The sequence below is a fragment of the Paroedura picta genome, chromosome 2, assembly GCF_049243985.1.
Source record: "Paroedura picta isolate Pp20150507F chromosome 2, Ppicta_v3.0, whole genome shotgun sequence".
NCBI lineage: Eukaryota > Metazoa > Chordata > Lepidosauria > Squamata > Gekkonidae > Paroedura > Paroedura picta.
The window spans coordinates 153,255,496-153,272,684 of record NC_135370.1 but is presented as its reverse complement, the minus strand read 5'-3'; the positions used below and the strand labels follow the sequence as shown (position 1 = coordinate 153,272,684).

Sequence of the window (17,189 nt, the reverse complement as noted above, 5' to 3'; positions counted from 1 at the left end):
ACTCTGTACCTAATCATAATTTCAGACTGTGCACATGGGCCTGCCCTCATCTGATGGTTGCCCATTTGCATTACTGCCTGCATACACAGACAATGATCTGTACTTCTTGGTTCTGTGGTGTATAGTTCATATAGCTTTGAGCCTTCATGCAGCAGTCTCTGTACATGTTGACTCTCAGCAAAACTGAAATTACAGTGTTCAAAGACTTAGTGGGATTATGTAGGCCAGCACGATCCTGTTCTCCCATTTTGTATACATTTTCTGAACTTTAATATAAAAGTTATGTTTGTCTTTAATGACTCATCATCTTGTTTCTATTAACCCAGCTCTCCAGTTCACATATATTTTGAATATTTAATCTCTTTTCTAAAGCACTGGCAGTCCTTCAGTGTTGTATCATCCATAAATATAAGTTTATTGCCCGTTCCTTTACAAACGCCTTTGGTGAAGGTCTCTAAGAACAACACGTTTTTGCGCAACTGCAGAACATCACCAATTTGGTCTTTGGGAGAGGCCATGACTCACTGGTACAGCATCTGCTCAGCAAGCATAAGGTCCCAAGTTAAATCACAGGCATCTCCAGTTAAAAGGACTCTGGGAGTCACTGCCACTCTGAGGAGACTATACTGACTTTGACAAAGCAGTGACATGGCTGAGCATAACGCAGCTTTATGTGTTCATGACCTTATCCATGAATACCCTGTACGTTTGATGTTACATACCCAACAAGTTACCATCTTGCACCATTTTCTAAGCCAGTTTTGATCTACCAAAGTTTGTGTTTTTGTAGCTGTGCTTCCTACTAACAGCGTCATTGCCCTTGAAGTCTATAATTTTGAGGGTTTTCAGCCCCCCGAGACCATGTCAATTTACTGTGTTCTCTTAGGTAGAAGACCTGTTTTGTTTTGTGTTTGGTGAATTTTGCCAAGACAAATAAATAGCTTTAGATCCATGGCTGAATTCATTAGAACCTCCTGTGGTTCAGTCATACAGTGCATCTACATTGTCTGATAACTTCTGCTGATCATCCTTTTCCCTTCCACATTTTGGTCAGTGTAAACCTCTAGATACAGTTTTTCTTTTTTCTCCAAAATGGAAGCAAAACAGAGGTCAGTAGTTTATTTTATGCAAATATTATTTAGAGTCCTAGATTCAGCATAGCTGCAAATACTGCATTTATGGTTACTGAATTTTTGGAGAGGTTCCAGGTTTTGGAATAAAGAACGGGACCCTTGTATATTTTGAGGTTTCATTTGTAGTAGTTGAACATGGGCTGTTAACATATGGAGATGGAGAAGGAGGCAGTAAGGAAGTTCAGGTTTGGTATATATAACATTCACACCCCACACTAGTTGCAGATTTTTATTCTTCAGGTAAGCTATTTCTTGCTCATGTTGTTTTATGGTTTTGGCTTTAAAACCTCAGGTACTGGTGAGGATAGGCACTCCCCCCCCCCCCCACACACACACATTTTAAAGGTTTACTGCATTTCATCCAACCTACAGTACAGTGAATAAATTAATGACATGCAATGTATTAAAATACTTATCCATCCTTAAGGAATAAGTGTTTCTAGGTTCTTGGAAAGTGGTCTCAGGTCTGGAATTTAGAGCAACTTTGCACTGAATTCTCATGGCTATTAATATTATGTATTTATTTTTTATTTCTTAATTATTCGTTTAATAAAATGAAATAAAATTAAAGACTGTCATTGACAGTCTACAAACAGCAGCTGGACAGATACTTATCTTGGATGCTTTAGGCTGATCCTGCATTGAGCAAGGGGTTGGACTAGATGGCCTCATGGCCCTTTTCAGCTGTGATTCTATGAATTAACATAATTTCCTTTATTAAAATAAATTCAGATTGGCTTACATTAATAGTTAAATGCATTCTAAGTTAAAAATAAAACAGTAAACCCCAGAACTTTTTCACCCTCTCGGTCTTTTACTCAGCAAACATAAACCTTACTGTATTCCACAGCCATGCCCAACACAAGAACCAGTTCAGCTGATCCCGACCTTGCTCACCACCTGGCTTTTTACTCCCTGCATTTGCAACATGTCTAGTATTGGTTCCCCAGTCTTAACCCTTTCTTTTTTAGATTGTTAAGGGCTTGGGGTACTCTTGGATCTAATCTTGTTGATGGATAAAGAGATCCAGAGGTGTTGTTAGGGGTACCTTCTTTTAGTTCATCTATCATAAACTAGACCCTCACTTAAATTGCCAGTCTAGCCACAATACTAGATTGGACTAACATATTGTTCATGGAACTGCCTGTAAAGAATTCAGGAAAATCTTTTCTTACAAAATATAGCAACAAGAGTTCTTTCATTTGAAACATAGTTCCAGCTGTTCAGGGTACCTCTTTGGTTCCAGGCCCAGTTCTGAGTGCTGGTTATCACCTTTATGTCTCAAGACGGTTCAGTACTCTATTTCTGGAGCCACATCTCCTAGTGTACTCCTGTATTCCAGCTGCACTCTTCGGTCATCTCCTTGTGGCAGTTCTCAGGACAGTCCATTTGGCAGCACTCAGATTATGGGCTTTTTCTGTGGTAGGACTGCAGACTAGATGGACAGTTGTTCAGATACAATAGGGCATTTCTTATGATCTTATAACCAGGATGGGTGCACAGGGTGACTTCATTTTCTGCATTCAGGAAGGCAAATAAAAGTCTTTTTTCAAATGGAATTTGGCAAAGGGTAAATTGTTCTGGCAGACGGCCTTGATTGATTGTTGTATTGTGTGTGTGTGTGTGTGTGTGTGTCTGCAGTTTGTTGTTTCACTAGCTGCATTGATGCTAAGGTGAAAGAAAGAGATATAAAAATAAACATTTTAATCATGAAGAGGAAAATAAAATTGCAACTCCCAGGAAGATCTGCAAGCACACACGTGCATAAATTGCTCTGCAGTTTGGCAGGCAAAGATTCAGACTTGGAATCATAAGTGTAAAAGGCTTTTCCCAATGAAATTGCTTTTCAGGTATGATGTTTATAATTGTGTTTTCAAACCATTGTCAGAATGGGTGTATGCGAGGGAAATGGTTTCCTTTCGGTGCACGCACACAGATATAACGAAAGAAGTTCAAGTATAAGCCAAAAAACTTGGTGAATACTCAGCACCCATAATCATGACATGTGATCGTGATGCAACCACTGAGCATGGTCATCTTCTTCCTCACCACAGAGACTGGGGCTAAAACAGATATTTGACAAAGGCACCATAAACATGTAATAAATTATCTTTGAGGACAGTAGCGGAGGAATAGTTCATCTGCCTTTGTGATACAGTGGTTTAAAGCCAGCATGGAGTAGTTGTTAAGAGTGGCAGACTCTAATGTCGTGAACTGGATTCCCTATGCCCCCACATGCCTCCCCATGAAGCCTGCTAGGTAACCTTGGGCCAGTCACAGTTCTCTGAGAACTCTCTCAACCCCTCCTACCTTACAAGGTGACTGTTGTGAGCAGGTGATTGTAAGCCACTTATAATCTTTCATGCGAAGAAAATAAAAACCATCTCTTCTCCTTCCTCAGTGTACTGATCGATCAGTTACTGATTTGACATCCTTGGGTATGTGTGGTCACATCTGGGGAGGTTGAATGGGACATAGTATACAGTTGCCATCAGCGATCAACAAACAGGCTATGGACAAACACTGCAAGGTAGAGGCCAGGCTGAGGGGAAAGGAACTAGGCAATTTCCTCTGCATTTAGCTTATGCTTCATCAGAGGGATCTGTAAAAATATATAAATTTAAACTAGTCTAAAAAAAATCGACACATATAGCAATAAACACATTTTAAAACAAATTTTGTAAAGACAGTCTCTCAGCCTAAGCTACTTGCAAGGTTCCTGGGATAAAAACAGATGAAAAGAGAACCACATATACTTGCCTTAGTTCCTTACCTACCTATACTATACTGATCCAGTTGATACCGGCACCAGTTTTCAGAGTACTCTCTTCAAGGCATGAGAGACAAATAGTATGTTAAGCTCTGTTGGCTCTCTGGAGCTATGAGAAAACACATTTGAATTGTGTACAGAAGAGAGCTCTGGAGCCTCTTGAGTCCATTACTTATCATTTTAAGCCAGAGCTGGGCAAAAGCTATGAGAAAAGTGTCCTGTGAAAAGAGAACAATCTTGTATTGTCTCAGAGGTTGACTGAATACCCTAATGGGCCTTCTTAATCTCTCTTTTCACTGTCTGTAGACAGGACAAAATTAGCTTTGTGCTGTAATCTTTAAGGGCTTGCCAGGCAGCCAAAGGGTAAGCAGGGTCTTCAGCCAATTAGGCTAGCAGTTCTCAATTTACTACACTGTAGGATCTCAGGCGAACAGAGAACCTAGTAAAACACAGTTTTAACTTAAGTTTCAGTGATCATTAAATTTTACAGTGTTGCTTTACCAGAAAATGTGCAACTTAATTTTAAACTCAAATTTATAGCAAAATAAAAACCTGCAAATGGGATGCTCTGAGGATAATTTATGTGCCTGTGAAAATATGGCAGTTTAGCTATGGACCTGGATTGTGCTCACTACATAAAACAAACGCAAACCTTCAGAGCTAGTTGAATTCATCAAAATAATAAGTGCCGAATATCTCTGTTAATAAAAGTAAAGTGGTTGTTCAAATAAAAACTAAAACCAAGTTTTGTCCTGGTTTGCCATGCTGAAGTCATGAAATGCTTGGTTCTACAGTTTGGTGAGCCAGTTTGGTGTTAGTGGTTAGGAGTGAAGACTTCTAATCTGGTGAGCTGGGTTTGATTCTGCGCTCCCCCACATGCAGCCAGCTGGGTGACCTTGGGCTTGCCATGGCGCTGATAAAGCTGTTCTGACCGAGTAGTGATATCAGGGCTCTTTCAGCCTCACCTCCCTCACAGGGTGCCTGTTGTGGGGAGAGGAAAGGGAAGGCCACTGTAAGCTGCTTTGAGCCTCCTTCGGGTAGAGAAAAGCAGCATATAAGAACCAGCTCTTCTTTCTTCTTCTTCTTCTTCTTCTTCTTCTTCTTCTTCTTCTTCTTCTTCTTCTTCTTCTTCTTCTTCTTCTTCTTCTTCTTCTTCTTCTTCTTCTTCTTCTTCTTCTACAGTTCAGGGCAAGAAACAGACTTGGAACAGAGGGTTGCCTCTAGGGAAGCCATGCTTCCCTTTTGCAGTGTTTTTTCTTCTCCCAGTTATCTTTTGGTTTTGTGTCTGTTTTTGTTTTTTTGAAGCAAGCCACATCCAGAAACTTTCCCAGCTGTTTTTAGTTGGATTCATAGTCTTATGTCCTTTGGAGCAGTATATAGGGTAAGTGGCTGTATTGCCCAGCCATCCCTGCCTTTCACATTCTTCTTTGTACGTGGGAAAGAGCTGGGTAGCTTTTTTTCTCAGGAGATGTATCATTTTTATTTGCCCACAAAGGCGTGTCACAACTGCATTTCCCACTATTATATATGTGCCTAAAGTGCCATCAAGTTCACAGTTGACTTATGGTGACTTCATAGGGTTTTCAAGGGAAGTGACTAACAGAAGTGGTTTGCCATTGCTTTCCTGTGCATGACAACCCTGGAGTTCCTTTGTGTTCTCCCATCCAAATGTTAAACAAGGTTGACCTAACTTAACTTCAAAGATCTGACAAGATTAGGCTAGCCTGGATCATCCAGGCCAGGGCTTCTACCATTATACCCCTCTCACAGTTTGAGAGATATGAGAATCAGAGGCACTTCATAGGTAGACCTTTTATGGCCCTTATTTCCTGAACTGGGCATGCCAGAAGAAATCAAATCTAATAAATAGGTGCCCTTAATCTATTATTTTATGAGAGAACTAATATCAGGACTGTATCATCCAATAGAGGGAGATTCTCTAAGCCACCTCCATTAACTCTCAGGATTATGGAGATACTACAAAAAACAATGGCATTAGAAGAAACTTGTCTGGTGGAGCATGTTAGTAAGTAACATGTATTCTCAGATCTCTACCGTGGGTGAACTCAGAAGTTATAACCAATGGTCATAGAAATGGAGGCATCTTGCTGGCATTCTGGGTGTCCAAAAAGGACCAGAAGCTGTCATGACCCCCTCAGAGTCCTCAAGTTGCCCATGAAGCCAAGGCCATCTGCCAAGGAGGACCCCCACAACAAGGGAGACCCTAACATGGCCTAAGTGCCTGCTGAGAATGACCATCAGATACCATACTTTTTGAGCCTTTGAGAGGCCTTGCCACTGCTCCCTGAAATAGTCACCAGGACTCTGCTGGGCAGAAAACCAGCCTGGACCTGTAGCCTCCTCAGGGTTACTATGTAGGATGGCGATGGCAGAATGCCGGGGCTGCATTCAACCCCATCCCAGACCCAGGTAGTAAAAGCAATTATTCTTTTCAAGATCTTGGCCTAGGCACAGTGCAGCCACAAGAGCTCAGCATCTGCCAGCAGGCCAGCTGAGCTTGATTATTTCCTCAATGGCTATTCCAGTCCTTTTTACAAAAAAGATGGAACCCTGCACAATGATTATTGAACCCTGAATAAGACCACTGTACATAACCAGCATCCTTTGTTTCCAGAGCTATTTCACCATGTCTGTGGAGTGTTGGTTTACCAAACTGGACCTTTAGGAGCAATCAACCTAGTTTGGATCGGTAAGGAGATTAGCAGAAAACCTTCCTTCTGTACCCATTATAGCATCTTGAAGTACACTGTGATGCTATTGAGGTTATACAATGCAATCATAGTCTTTCAGCAGTTTATGAATGATGTTGTTCAGGACCTGATAGATTGGCAACTCATCATCTATCTAGACAATACTCTGATATATTTCTGGATCTGGCCCTTCACCCATCCCATGTACATTCAGTTCTGGAAAGGCCATATCAGCACCATCTGTATGTCAAGATCACAAAACATGCCTTGAACCTGGATGAATTGAAATACCTAGGCACTTCACCTCCCTCAGGGATTCAGGATGGACCTACACAAGACAAAGACATTCTTGGAATTGCATACTCCCCAGAATATGAATGCATTTGTGAATTTTACAGGCTTTTTTTTTGCCAAATTTTTCTGAAATGGCTTTACCCCAGGCTCAGGTTCTTTGGAGACAGACACCATTCATGTGGGCTGCCAAAGCTTAACAGGCATTCCAGCTATTAAAACACATGTTTACTTCTGAACCTGTTCTCCAATCGCAGCCTCCAATCGCAGCCTGCTATTCATAGTGGAAACAGACATCTCTAACATCGTGGTGGGATCAGTATTATTACAGCAATGCCTCTCTCAAGCACCAATGAGGCCCTGCACCTGTCACCCTAAGAAATTCAACCCCACAGTTCTCAACTATACCATGTAGGAGATGAAACTGCCAGCCGTCAAAGTGACCTTCAAAACATGGTGCCATTACCTGGAAGGGGCCCAGTACCCTATTCAATGAAGTAAGTAAGAAATTTGGCCTTTTCTTAAACACTAAAAAGACAAAAATAATGACCACTGCAAAACACTGACATCACGATAACAATTGATGGTGAAGAGATCAAATGCATTCAAGAATTCATATTTCTTGGATCACAAATTTATGTGAGTGGCGATTTGCAGTATGGAAATAAAACGTTGAATTGTTCTGGGTCACTCAGCAATAATGACCTTGAACCGAACATGGAAAAGCAAGGGCATAAGCCTGACTACCAAATATAGATTAGTTAGATCTATCATATTTCCACATATGGTTGTGAAAGTTGGACAATGAAAAAATCGTACAAGAAAAGAACCTATTCATTTGAACTCTGGTGTTGGAGAAGGCTTCTGCAGGTTCCATGGACAGCAAAAGTTACAAACGAGGAAATACCACAGCACATAAAGTCTAATACATCATTGGTAGATAAAATCACAAAACTCTGGTTCACTTACTTTGGCCATATCATGTGATTCAACTCAACAGAAAAAGCAATTATGATAGGATTGGTCAGTGGAAAAAGGAAACTAGGCTGACAAAGAGCACTGTGGTTGGACATGATCAGGGTGGACACTGGCCAGAACATCACATGGCTGAGGGAGACAGTGCGGGATTGGGGATCGTGGTGACAGCTGTGCCATGGGATTGCTAATAGTTGGACATGACTGAATGGCTGACAGCAACAACAAACTCCATTCACACTTGAACAGCCCACTGGAATCTGGAGTACTTACAGTGTGTGTGCAAATTCAACCAGCACCAGATCTGATGTTCATTGTTCTTTTTCCATTTCAACATCTAGATAACATACATCCCCAGCTTGCAGATTCAGAGAACCAACATGCTCTCTTGGAAACCTGAAAAGACCTGCTGGGTCCTAGGCAAGACACATGACACCAGCCAGAAAACTTTGCTGCCATTTCAGAAAGATTGGAACATTCAAGTCCTTCACCTACAAGATCTCCAGGCACAGTCATGGCTGAAAGTCTTACAAGCCAGCCCCTCATAAGCTCCAAAGGGCTTTTTGGTGTAGTAGATTTTAGTGAAGTTTCAGAAGAGGTTCTACATTCTACAAGGAGAGCCATGCCACTACACCAGCCAAGTACTTCAGGGAATTCAAGACCCTTTATCTCATGGTCTGAGAGTTCTGGTAGCCCAGACTCTGTGCTGATGTACATTGGTATGCGGTTACCTGCTCAACCTGCTGCCATGCCAAGAATCAGCTTTGCAAGCCCAAAGGCCTGTTACAACTTTTGTCTGCTCTCCCTAAGCCCCAGTACACTTTCTTAATGGACTTGGTGGAGTGGTTAAGAGTGGCAGCCTCTAATCTGGAGAACCAGGTTTGATTCTCCACTCCTCCACATACAGCCAGCTGGTTGACCTTCATCCAGCCACAGAGTTCTCTGAGCCTCACCTACCACACAGGCTGTCTGTTGTGGGGAGAGGAAGGGAAGGCAATTATCAGCCACTTTGATACTCCCTCGGGTAGTGAAAAGTAGGATATAAAAATAATGCATCACCATCATAGATGTGGTGAATATACTTACTAAGGTGGCCTGCTCCATAGATTGCCAAGGAACCCTGAGCACGCACCCCTCCAATTTGTTGTCTGCCTACATGGGCTTCCCCAATATGTGATATCTGCAGGCCCAGTTTACCTTCTAGTTTTGAAAAGTCCTGTTTACATTTCTAGGTATCCCCCTCCACTTAGCCACAACTTTCACATCATTCAGGTTGTCGGTATGGTGGCATATTTACTGCAGCTACCCCCGTCAATATACGTACATCTCCTATTTCATCATGCCTTCCTGATTCTGGATCTGCCTGGCTCATTGATGTCCTTTACTAATACCCGGGTGAGAGGAATAGTCTTCCAGTATCCATGAACTTGACCTCCTCTGGCACTTCCACTATTGGTACCCTGTGGCTGAGGATGTAGCTGTAGTGATGGGGTAGTGTCATCAATCCCTCTGACCAGCTCAGCAACTTTGACTCAGATTCCTCAGAAGAAGAGCTCAGCTGAGGAGGAACAGCAGGAACAGGGAGAGTCTAACATGGCCAAGGCATCTGCTTATAATAGTCTAGCAGAGTCAGAAATCATCCTGCCTGACCCTGCAAGGGAGGCCTCACCGGCGGCCCCTGACATCATAACCAGGGCTCCCTCTGGTAGGATGTGAACCCAGACCCGCAGTCCCCAGGAGACACTCTCACTCTGCAGGAATGGTTGTGGTGGAAGATCTGGGCCAAAGTGGCCCAACAGAAGCAAAGTGCTTGACTGGTTCATGCATCCAGTTTACCATGAAGGGCTGCTGCGATTTATTAGGTTCTTGAAAGGTTTCTCTGTTACCAGTGTACAGACGAGGCAAGCTTTCAGTGGCCTGGATCAGGCTATGCTATGCAGGGCATTCAGAGTTGTCTCCTCATAGTTCTCAATTCCTGCAGTCCTTTCTGATCCTTGCAGTTGAATCTGAGTGCCCTAGGTTGCAGGTGGAAGGGTTAGGGGCTGGAGCAATGAGGGCCAAAGAGTAACGTTTCCCCTCTTCTGCAAGCGCATCTCTCCTGAGGTGGAGACTTTATTTCATTTTCTCACCCCTCCATCTTTCCAACTCACTCGACTGTGGGTGGTTGGAAGGGGCTGCAGGAAAACAGAGGAACTGTGACGGTTCCACAGGCCTTCTGTGAACAGGAGGTTGGCTCTAAGCCAGCCTGTCCAGGAAGACAATCTGTGTACCATGCCCAACAGCATTAGGTACCAAATGTTCTAGTCTACAAAGGAATTGGTGGGACATTTGTGCTGATAACATTTGCTCCAGAAAGTTCAGTCTTATGTCAGCTTTGGAAAAGAAAGAATAATTGTGTTGTGTCTACATGAGAATGTTTATATTGACATGCAGCAGATGAACATATTGTATAATAAAGCTGTTGGTGTTTTTTAAACAGCAAAGCAATCTGGGTTTATTCTTTTGTACTCAGTTTTGTTTTGTGTGTGTTTTTTTAAATAGTATTTTGTTTTAGAAAGCAACAGGGTTCCCTTTGAATGCTCTCTATTTGCTGAACCACTGCGGAAAGAGACCAGCAGAGGGAGCTGAAGCTCCCTCCTTCATTCCCCAAACCTCCCTGTGCTTACATTTTGTGTAGGATGAGGGATCTTGCATTTTAAGGCTTGGGAGTTACCAGCTGGCTATTTTAAAGCAGCCACATTTTTGGTTTCCTTCTTCTCCAGAAACTCTAAGCTTTCTGTGGCATCTGTTCTGGGAACTATGTGCCTCAACTGATTCATGCAAAGGTGTATTATTTGAGATGATTTTTCCTTGCTTTCAGTAGTGGCTGGTCTTCTCTCAAAGTAGCAGCGATACAGTCTCACCACACACACACACACTCACCAAGCTATTCTAACATCTTGGCTCTATTCTATCCTCTTCCCCCAGAGCTGCTTCTACCTGTTCCTCCCCATCTCTGCCCATGAAATCCTCAGCATATGCAACCTCTGTACTTAATCACAGGAAACTTCTGAATACCAAATGCTGCACAGCAGATGTTGCCCTGGAGTCTTGTTCATAGTAACTTGGCTAGCTATAAACAAGCTGCAGGACCAGATGGAGACAAGATACTTGCCTAAGACCCCAAACTGAATACAAAGCACAGGTGATGTTTGATCACTCTGACCGATTATGCACGGGAGGGGTGCGCTGGGCCAGCGCCCACATGTCAGCAGGGCAAATCCCCACAGACACATGACATGGCCATCAGCCTGGCCCCCTCCCAGCCCTGGCCTGTAGTAGGGCCTCCGATGCCCCGCATAAAGGGAATGCTGGTTGGGTCTCCCAGGTCTTCACATGCTATGATGTTAAGTTATCAGCCCTGAGGTATTTGTATGGTCTCTTACATTCTTAAGGCACCGGGTGGCTTATATTAATATGTACAGTTCTAGGATAATTCCTTCTTCAGAGATTTGGGGTAGATTTCCAGGTAGGTTACAAACAGCTCTAAAATAGCTAGGCCGTTTTGGCTGCTACCCACAGCATAGCTGGCATGTTTTGTTGGGACAGATGGAGTTGGAATTGACAGCAGCTGTTGGTTGGAGGGGTTTCCTTTACCCCAGCATGGCAGCCATTTCACTAAGCAATGTGATGCAGCAGTCTGCTTCAGCCTGCCAGTAATAGAAGGGCTACCATTTCCTTGCCTCTCATACCATTTCAAGCACAGTTCCACTCCGAGGGAGTGAGAAGATCTAGGGGCTGCATATTCAGATTAACCTTGTGGTTTAGCCCTGCAGGCATCCTGTCGATTCGTGGGAAGGTCCTTGCTGCGGGGACCAGTCCTTTCAGAGGTTAGATTAGCACAGGGAAAACTGGGGTAAAACTTTTTTTCTAAAATAATGCTGATGGCATCATACGTATTTTCAAAGCTTCGTCTACGCTTAAAAAATTAGCCTTTGCGAAGTGGTTCCATTCCTTAAGTATGTGTACTAGTTTTCTACATACTGGGAATTTATGTACTTATTTTCTACATACTGGGAGTTTGTGTTTATTTAGAACATTTCTATGCTGCCCCTTCAGAGTCCTACTTAAGGCAAAGTGTGGGAGGGAGATACATTTTGTCCCCCATCTGAAATCTGAAGATACAGGCCTATTTCTGAGTGAAACTGAATCGTTTATTCTCAACGTGGTAAAAGAAACTAGCATATGGAATGCTTTCAAGACAATCTGTTTGGAAACCTATAGTATTATAATTGAGTTTGTCAATGATCGGCCATACTATTGACGTAAACTAATCCCTTTCCTTCCCATCTGCATTCCTTGGATTACGTTTTGTGTCAAATTTAAGAAATGGATGTACTACTTAGGAGCCTATTTGAGATTAAAAACATTCAGAAATAGAGAACAACACCGGTGGCAAAGGACATTCTAGCCTTTCTAATCTGCTAATTGGTTCTATTTTTCAGTTAATAAAAACATCCATTCTTACTAGCTTTCATTATGCAGTAATTGGAAATTCTAGAACTACGCCTTCAATTCACTGGCATTCTTGCATGAAAAGATACCGTATTAAAGAACAAAGTCGTTTCTTGCTGTCTTCATCTTTCCTCCAGTCCAAGAAATATGGGCGGCACGTTGCTTCCTTCAAAGATCAGACACTGTCAATGCTTGCCCATAATAAGTCTTTTCAGTTTGGGAAGGACAATTTCTGCATGACTTGTAAATCCTTCAGGCTGAATGCGGTCCATGTATGGTAGCCTGCCGGATGCTCAATGAGCTTCCTGTTTCTGCTGTCTGCTTTTAATTCAGAAGCCCTGCATTGGTCATCTGAATTCATCTTTAATGGCTTACACTTTGTACAGGCCCACATTATGTGAGAGGGTCTTCCATGTGAGAATTCATGTGGCTCCTACATGGATGTCATCTGTGGTTGCTGCATGTACAGCCAGGGAAGCCCCAACTGACTGGGCTACTTCACACGTAATGTAATAATCTGTCTTCATCTGCAAAGGTACATTAAAAAGGATTGCTACTAAGGATTGCTAAAGTGTTCTGGTTTATCATGCATCCATGGGTTTATTCCACACAAAAAGTATTTAAACATGTCTCTTCGATCAGTGGATGGCTGCAGACACATTCTCTCAGTAATACCCTTGTCTTAGTCTTGTTAGGGTGCCTTCAAAAAAAAATTGAAGCTGCATTGGTGAGAAAAAGGCCAGGAAAGTTGTATTGAGGTATTTTTTCCGCATCATAAAAAACAACTGCTCATTCTTCAATAATAGCAAGGGCTGTACTATGGGAATTTCATTGGGAAACCTTACCCCAGTCACTCCATAGCTCTGATCTTGCGCCATCAGACATCTTTTTGTTCCTAACATGCAAAGAATAGTGGAAAGAAACACGATTTAAGTCCCTCAAGAATGCCAAAAACTGCTGTATAGATGTGGTGTATAGATGTGGTGTATAGATGTGCAGAATTCTCTGGGGAAGGGTTAAGAGATGGATACACCGCCTTTAGAAGAAGGTTGACCCATATGGCAGATACAGAATCATAGAGTTGGAAGGGGCCATACAGAACATCTAGTCCAACCCCCTGTTCAACGCAGGATCAACCCAAAGCATCCTAAAGCATCCAATAAAAGTGTGTATCCAACCTTTGCCTGAAGACTGCCAGTGAGGGGGAGCTCACCACCTCCTTAGGCAGCCTATTCCACTGCTGAACTACTCTGACTGTGAAATTTTTCCCCCTGATATCTAGCCTATATCGTTGTACTTGAAGTTTAAACCCATTACTGCGTGTCCTTTCCTCTGCAGCCAATGGGAACAGCATCCTGCCCTCCTCCAAATGACAACCTTTCAAATACTTAAAGAGGGCTATCATGTCCCCTCTCAACCTCCTTTTCTCCAGGCTGAACATTCCCAAGTCCTTCAACCTATCTTCATAGGGCTTGGTCCCTTGGCCCCAGATCATTCTCGTCGCTCTCCTCTGACCCAGATGCAAAACTTTACACTTATCTTTATTAAATTGCATCTTGTTCTCATTTGCCCATTTTTCCATTGTGTTCAGATCTCGTTGAACTCTGTCTCTATCTTCTGGAGTATTTGCCAGTCCTCCCAATTTGGTGTCATCTGCAAACTTGATGAGTAGTCCCTCCACCCTCTCATCTAGATCATTAATAAATATGTTAAAAAGTACCGGACCGAGCACCGAGCCCTGAGGTACCCCGCTACTCACCTCCCTCCAGTCTGATGAAACACCACTGACAACAACTCTTTGAGTGCGGTTCTGTAACCAATTCCCTATCCACCTAACTATCTGAAAATCCAGATTGCAGTCCTTCAATTTATCCATCAGAACATCATGGGGAACCTTATCAAAAGCTTTACTAAAATCCAAGTAAAAGACATCAATCGAATTTCCATGATCCAGCAAACCTGTTACTTGGTCAAAAAAGGAAACCAGGTTAGTCTGACAGGACCTGTTGGAGACAAATCCATGTTGACTTCCTTGGACCACCAAATTGTCCTCCAGATGTTTGCAGATCGCTCCCTTTAATATCTGCTCCATTATCTAACCCACAACAGAGGTCAGACTCACTGGTCTATAGTTTCCCGGGTCATCCTTCCTCCCTTTTTTGAAGATCAGAATAACGTTTGCTCTCTTCCAGTCCTATGGGACATCTCCAGTCCTTAAACAGGTCCCGAAGATGATGGACAAGGGTTGTGCAAGTTCTCTGGAAAGTTCTTTGAGCACTCTCGGGTGCATTTCATCCAGCCCAGGGGATTTGAACTCATCCAGTGCAGCTAAATGCCTCTCAACAACCTCTCTGTCCATGTCAACCTGCCACCCAGACACAATCTCTTGGCTACTGCCATCTCTAGATGTGCCTAAACCCTTTGACTTGTGGGAAAAAACAGATGTAAAATAGGCGCTGAGCCTTTCTGCTTTCTCTGCATCCTTCATTAGAGTTTGTCCATCCGCACCCAACATTGGGCCTATTGCCTCCTTTACGTTTGCTCCTCACATAACTGAAAAATCTTTTCTTGTTACAGTGGGTTTCCCTGGCCAAACTTAGCTCACTCTCAGCTTTGGCCTTTCTGATGATTGATCTACAGTGCCTAGTAAACTGTAGGTACTCTTCTTTAGAGCTCTGTCCTTCCCTCCATTTCCTGAACATCTCCCTTTTCTTTCTTAGTTCCTCTTGAAGTTCTCTGTTCATCCAAATAGGCTTCTTAGAGCTCCTGCAGTGTTTTCGTCTTTCTGGGATAGTCATTGATTGAGCATGCAATAGCTCTTGTTTGAGTAGCGTCCACCCTTCACATGCTCCCTTCCCTTCCAGCATTCTCGCCCATGGTATGACACTCATCATGTCTCTGATGAGTAGAAAAGAAACAGTAGTTTCACATTTTGATATTTTTGTTGAATCAGGGTTTATTTTGTAGCAATATTTTTTGACTTGCCTTCATATGAATGAGATTCATTAGCCCACTCATTCTCACTCTCATACAGGAATTTATGCCAAGTGAGTGGCATCCTAATGCCTTGTCTTATACATGCAATTAATGGTAGATACTTTTATTCCTAGGGTTGAGCTGATATAAGAAGGCTATCTTGTACGGACTGGTAATTCCCATTACATTTTATTTCAAGGAGTAAGCGCAGACACAAAACATATACCTTAAATAAAACTTTGTTGATTTTCAAGGTGCCACTGGACCCAAACTTTGTTTTATCAAGGAAGAATGGGCCGTTCTTTGTTTGGCTGGTTGGTCACTAAAGTTCGCGGAAGGCTAGTTGAGATTTCTCCTGAATGGTGAAATCGGAGCCTGATTTAAACATGAGGTTGGTGAGGATGAATCCAGTGTCTTGTTCACACTGCGCTGCAGCATGTACTGACAATCTATGCATGTGTAACTTGCACTGGTGGATATTATGCTGGCACACTAACCTAGCCCACACGACTATTTGACCCACAGTTTAAATGACACTCTGTGCATGTGTAAAGACTCACAGGTAAATGTCTTGACTTGATAGCCTCATTTTTAAGATTGGGCTTAAGAGGAAGCTGTCTTGTTCTGCGGATGTCACATATCGAAATTGCTTCTCACCTCTTGGAGCAGTAGACAGGTGGATAATTATTTGGCTTAGCCTAGCTAACTAGCTGCCATATCTAGTCTTGGTTTACAGGAACTATGTGTCCAAAATTTTTCTACCAGTCTGGGTCAGACAAGTTACCTGTTCCCAATACAACACTTAGAAGCACAACTTGAACCCATGAAGAAGAACTTTTTTTTTTTTACATCTTTGCCACATCTCTAAAAAAAGAAAACATGCCAGGCATGAACTACTGATTCTTATAAGGCACCACTTGATCTACACCAGTTTGGTGTAGTGGTTAGGAGTGCGGACTTCTAATCTGGCATGCCAGGTTCGATTCTGCACTCCCCCACATGCAGCCAGCTGGGTGACCTTGGGTTTCCCACAACACTGATAAAGCTGTTCTGACCGAGCAGTAATATCAGGGCTCTCAACCTCACCCACCTCACAGGGTGTCTGTTGTGGGGAGAGGAAAGGGAAGGTGATTGTAAGCCACTTTGAAACTCCTTCAGGTAGTGAAAAGCAGCATATAATAACGAACTCTTCTTCTTCTACTATCCTAAGTTCACCTTTGGCATGAGGCAATAAAAACCTGGTCTCCTTATATTATTATAAAACCACGGAAGCAGAATGTATCTTATAGTGCAATCCTACACAGACTGACACCGTTCTAAGTCCATGAAAGTCAGTGAGCTTGGAAGGACTTTGCTTAGGTTTGCTGTGGCAGCATTCTGTTTTTGAAACCTGTTCAGGCAGCTCACCAGTACTGCTCATCCCACTGAAGTCCTGCTGTATTTACGGATACATGCATGCTGTCACATTCAAACTTATTGCTCACCCAGTGAGCCCTTACCATGCACAGCAGTTGCATCTCAAAAGTCAGACATGACCAAGTGTCCCCAAATCTAATTGGCAGCTCCCAAATATAATGAAAATCACAAAATCGGATTACACTCCCATTACTAACAAAATCAGCTGCCATATAGCGATCAAAATTAAATAACATTACATTTGGGCTGAACGATCGTGTTTTAATCGATCAGTAGCATCAGGTATGGCAAGAATGAATATTGCACTGCAAACTTGGACACTAAACTCATTGTGGAAAAAGATGTTTCATTTAGTAGAAACGTCAAAAGGTGTTTGATAGGTGTTGTCACCCAACAAAATACCACGGGTTTTGTTCGTTTTGT

At 42.7% G+C, this 17,189-nt stretch overlaps 1 protein-coding gene and 1 long non-coding RNA gene across 7 annotated transcripts in view; one reads left to right on the top strand and one right to left on the bottom strand.

Moving 5' to 3' along the window:
* Nucleotides 1-17,189, top strand: part of CEP128 (centrosomal protein 128) — a 237,187-nt gene that overhangs the window by 179,271 nt on the left and 40,727 nt on the right. The window lies entirely within an intron of this gene.
* Nucleotides 2,754-4,507, bottom strand: LOC143830631 (uncharacterized). Its single transcript, XR_013228552.1, has 3 exons — nt 3,911-4,507; nt 3,444-3,587; nt 2,754-2,801 (listed from the first exon to the last, which is right to left on the bottom strand). It is a non-coding gene; the product is annotated as an uncharacterized LOC143830631 (long non-coding RNA).